This window comes from Sander vitreus, chromosome 23, assembly GCF_031162955.1.
Source record: "Sander vitreus isolate 19-12246 chromosome 23, sanVit1, whole genome shotgun sequence".
Lineage (NCBI taxonomy): Eukaryota > Metazoa > Chordata > Actinopteri > Perciformes > Percidae > Sander > Sander vitreus.
Window position 1 is genome coordinate 22,505,900 of NC_135877.1, and position 5,000 is coordinate 22,510,899.

Genomic DNA, 5,000 nt, shown 5'->3' on the forward strand with positions numbered 1-5,000 from the left:
ATTGCTGATGCCGCTCCATGTTATGTCTTGTATGTGCTTTCAGTGTGTCCCCTGAGACCCTTGTCCTCTTTGACCCTCTAGTCTTTACTGCATGGACTGCTTTAATGCCTTTGCCATCATCTGTGCTTACCTTTTAGTGTGCCAATTGTTTGTATGTCTTAATCCTTTTTGCTCAGGCCTGCTTTCGTTATAGATGTAATTTAATATTTTAGGATGCCTTTCTGTCAACGTGTTGTTGAACTTGCGAGGAATCCACACTTACGCCGTTGCTGGAGGCAGTTATTTATAGATTTCTACGTGTGACGCGTCGACGATGCGTCCCAGCCCTAACTCCAACAGGACCTGGATTTTACTTAGAGACACTTATTGTAAATATTAGGTTTAAAAAAACAACTTCACAGAGATTAAAACTGCCAAATGTCTTTTCTTTTTTATACTTTTCTATCAGCATCAGTGAATAAACAAACTGTTGTTATTTGGCCTTCAAAATAAGAGACTTTAAACTACATTAAACCTTGGTGTAGGGCTGAGCAAGTTTCAGTTTACTAAAAATATTTTTCACTTATTTTTGTATTAGTTTTCCTGCTTTTCTCTGTTTTATATTATTATAAACTGAATATTTTGGGGGTTTTAGACTGTTGGTGGAACAAAACAAGACAGTTAAAGACGTCATCTTGGGCTCTGTGACATGTGATGGACACTTTTCTTGACATTTTCTACATTAAACTGTTAACTGATTTTGTCTCTTGCTATGCTAATGTGTCTCCATTTTAGGACTTTGTTCTTTTTCTGTTTAAAAGTGTCCAACCGAGGAGAAACAAAGACATGAATGAATAATGTGTCAGTGGTGTAATGTGCTCAGAAACCTTCCAATGTATCCTGTAAAAGCCTCAAAGCTAAACTAGTCACATCCTGCGTCTCAATAAACCGGTCAGTCCTCCAGAGTTCAGTTTTTTGTCATTTTCTTGCAACATTTAGAACAAAAATGCACAATTAATTTGTGATTAATCACATGTTAACTACATACATTAATTCAGTGTGCAATAGCAGCACATCGGCAGAATGACTATTATCCCCCATACTTATTCTTCATCTTCCGCCACATTTTTGTCCCGCTACTAGTCACGGAGCGTAACCAACACATGCACACAAAATACATCAAAACGTGTGTAATGATCGGGAATGGTGTGCTATTACTTTTCTAAGAGATTCGCTGTGCAGTTTTTACGAAATCGGCAAAAAAACACAGCAAAACTTCCCATAGACTTTAATGGGAAATCTTCTGGAAATCGCTTAACATCGCTCATAACAACCCCTCTTTGGGGCCATGCTGTATCGCCATACTTTAATGTAGAAACATAATTAAAGGTTTAAACCGAAGACAAGACTTGGGCCTTTATTGGGCTGAATGGGCGTTCTGATATCAAGCACGGTTTCTACCTAATCACAGTCTACGTATCGACCAGTTTTCAGGCCGCTTCTGATTTTCCGATGAGTGTGTATGGGGAGGACTGTTGAGCGTCAGAGGGCAGGACAGAGGGGGGAGCTGCTGTACGATTCTCTGAAATCTCTCCAAACAAATGTCTCTCTCCCCTACAGTTTTCACTCTTCATACATCATGGTTGGTCAAAATGTAGGAGCATTTGTGCCGGTCGCAGACATGTAACTACAGAATCCACCGGACCTAGTTCATGCCAACTGCCGATAGAAACAATGAAAACAAATATCTGGAAGGACGCAGACGGTTCCCTGTCTGTTACCTGCTCTGTGTCGCATATATTTGATACCACAAACATAAAAACCACATCAATGCGTTCCCCAGACCGTTATCTTTCTTGTGATGGTAATATTTTGTCGGTTGGACTCACGGTTTTTGAATAACAGAACAAACTTAAGAGGTATAATGATCATTAAATGGACATGTTTGACCCATGAAGATACTGTTTCCCCCTCCCTCCTCCACTCCCTCACTGCGGAAATCACCATAGCACACATAGACACACACTCCTCCTATCATGGAGACTCTTTACTGTAGGCCGTGTTGTCCTCTCTTTTCAGGACATGTCAAACAGCTGATTTACTGTCAGCAAGTGTTATTCGGATGTGCACCAAGTAGTAGGCACACTGTCAAAATTTCAAAATTGAAAATGTTCTAGTTATTATTACTGTTTGTATAATCTGATTTGATACTGTATTGTCTGTAACCGTTACATGTTGTATGTCTGAGACTTTGGTTTACTGTGCGGCTGCTGTCTCTTGGCCAGGACGCTCTTGTAACGGAGATTTTAAAGAGAGGAGAGGTGGAGGAGTGTTTCCTCTCTCTGTGTCTCTGCTCTATTCAGAGAGACCAGGCTGCAAACCAGCACCTGCTCCAGTTTCAGGACTCCAGCTCTGCTTTCTGCCTCCCTGACAAATCCTGGCAGCCGTCAAACCGCCGGGGTCTGCAGGTCTGACGGGACGTCTACAGGTCTGCAGGTCTCACTCTGCAGGTCTGACGGTACATCTACAGGTCTGCAGGTCTCACTCTGCAGGTCTGACGGTACGTCTACAGGTCCGCAGGTCTCCCTCTGCAGGTCTGCAGGTCTCCCTCTGCAGGTCTGACAGTACGTCTACAGGTCCGCAGGTCTCCCTCTGCAGGTCTGCAGGTCTGACAGTACGTCTACAGGTCCGCAGGTCTCCCTCTGCAGGTCTGACAGTACGTTTACAGGTCCGCAGGTCTCCCTCTGCAGGTCTGACGGTACGTCTACAGGTCTGCAGGTCTCACTCTGCAGGTCTGACGGTCTTTCCATTTACATTGAACAGAGGAGCAGTATGTTTAAGGCGGAAAAAAATGCAGCTGCGTGCCTGCAGCAAAAGTTGTGTTTTGAGGGCGGTGTGAGAGTCCCATACAGGAAACAGGAAACATCACTGCCTCTATCTCTGCCACAAGAAAGCTTTAAAACACCAAACACAAGCTCTGAACTGGCCGGGAGTTTGTGGAACAGCTGACTGTTTTCTCAGTCCCTGCGTCTCTTTTCTTTCTCTCTTTCTCCGGTAACGAAGCTGCCTTCAAGTGTGAGATCTATAAACCATGTGACGGAAAACAGTAACTGTAGAAATATAAAGTCTACTTATGCTACAGGCTTCCCAGGCACTTTGCAGCTTAGGCGGCCGCCTAACTACGTGTTAAAAAATAAATAATAATAAATGTACATGAACGATATCCACCGTGTTACTCTGTCCTGTTTTCTCCCTTTCATTCCAAACCGTGACCAACGCCAGTCTCCCTTCTCTGCAGAACGCATTAAACATGCCATGAATTGGAAAATAGTTTTTACAATCTTTAAATATGTGACAGGGCTTGACATTAAGGCTTGTCCGCTTGTCTGGGATTTTGTAGGGAAAGTGGAAGAGAAACTGACTTGAAGTTACAACTCTAACATAATAAAAGGCCATGTTACTTCACGTTATGTGCCACTCATTACTAGGGTTGGGTACCGAACAAATAATGTCGGTACTACGAGGACGGATTCACTTTAACTCCAACTGTGCATAAGCGCGACGGAGGCAGAGCTCTGACTGCCGACACACACACACACACACACACACACACACACACACACGCAGACACGCAGAGCTGTGGTGCCAACAGAGCGAAATGATGTTGACTTTGTTAAAGTCACAGTGAGTGGCAATGCCGGTAAAGCGGTTGCAAGTGTGTTTACACTTTTCAAAACTCCACGCAGACAGCGTCTATAACGGCGAGGTGAAGGCTGTCACGGTGTGGGTTAACGTTAGACTTCCTCTGTTACAGGCAGGCACCACTGTGTTCACTATGCCCCACAGCAGGGGTCACCAACTACAGTTTTCCAAGGGCCAGAATGTTTCTAAGCAGACACTAGACCAGACACCAGACTTTCAAATAAAGAAAATAAAATGAATGTATACCTAATACGCCTATTCTTGTTCGAAATGTTCACTTTCTTGCTGAATTAATGCTATATATTATTTTTTTTACATGTATTAGTGTGAGCAAACTCCTAAAAAAACATGGAAACTCCATAATGATAACTGGCTCTTTAAGAAGAAAAAGATCTCAGACTAGGAGGCAGTTCACTGAGGAGTGATGGTTAAAGTCTGTGATTAGGGAAACATGGTTGTAGTATGCAGCGTCCTGATTGGTGGAAAATGCTTGCAGAAAGAAACAGCTGTTGTCAGGTAAGAATGTCACTGTCAAAGAGGCTGAAGCGAAAAGTTGACGTGGGAAAGCCCAGCTTTAATGATGAACGGACAGATAAGCAGGCTCCACAGTCGTCATGTATGCCTCATTTGCAATGAAACGATGCTGTTGCAACATAATACAACCAGCATCTTCAAGAATGAGGAACGCAAACATAACGATCGCGTCATTCACGTGCAAATTAAGTAGCCACATGTATATGTTTTGGTCTTATAATACATCCATTGGTCTCCAGCGGAGAGGATGGCTTGCTCAGCCAGCAGTTACATTTATAAGATTCCCAGCAAACTAAGATACAGTAAGACTACAAACAGACAGCTTTTGTTTTAGCTTGTAGCCGTAAAACAGCGCGGTGGACAAGAGTGGACTGAGCAGACAGAGCAGATTGCTTCTACATGTTTATACCTGTCTACACAGGTGAGTGCATTGATAAGTATTGACTTTTTACTTTACTTACTTACTTTAGTGTGGCCTACTTACAGTAACGAGACTAGCGTGAGTTGATCTGCCCCAGCGGCCGTTGGTAATCCTCTTTGTATCGTTCCCAGTCAGATACTGAGTGTTTTAACACACACACATCTGGGTTCAGCTGTGTGCGGAGCGCAGGCATCGCTGTGCAGCATCCCGGCATGTGAATAGAGATGTAAATACAGGGGGCTGGGTTTGTGCTCTACCTGTGTAATGTTACCTGCTGTAAATGCTTGAAATGCTAAATAACAGAACACATTTTTTCCTCTTCACATTTTCTGAATTCCTGATTATTCTGCGCCAGTTGACGATG

The 5,000-nt window shown here is 43.3% G+C and overlaps 1 protein-coding gene across 1 annotated transcript in view; it reads right to left on the reverse strand.

Annotated features, from left to right (window-relative positions):
- The window catches only part of LOC144512348 (LIM domain-binding protein 3-like), a 67,293-nt gene that overhangs the window by 54,710 nt on the left and 7,583 nt on the right, over positions 1 to 5,000 (reverse strand). The gene's annotated exons all lie outside the window — the stretch shown is intronic.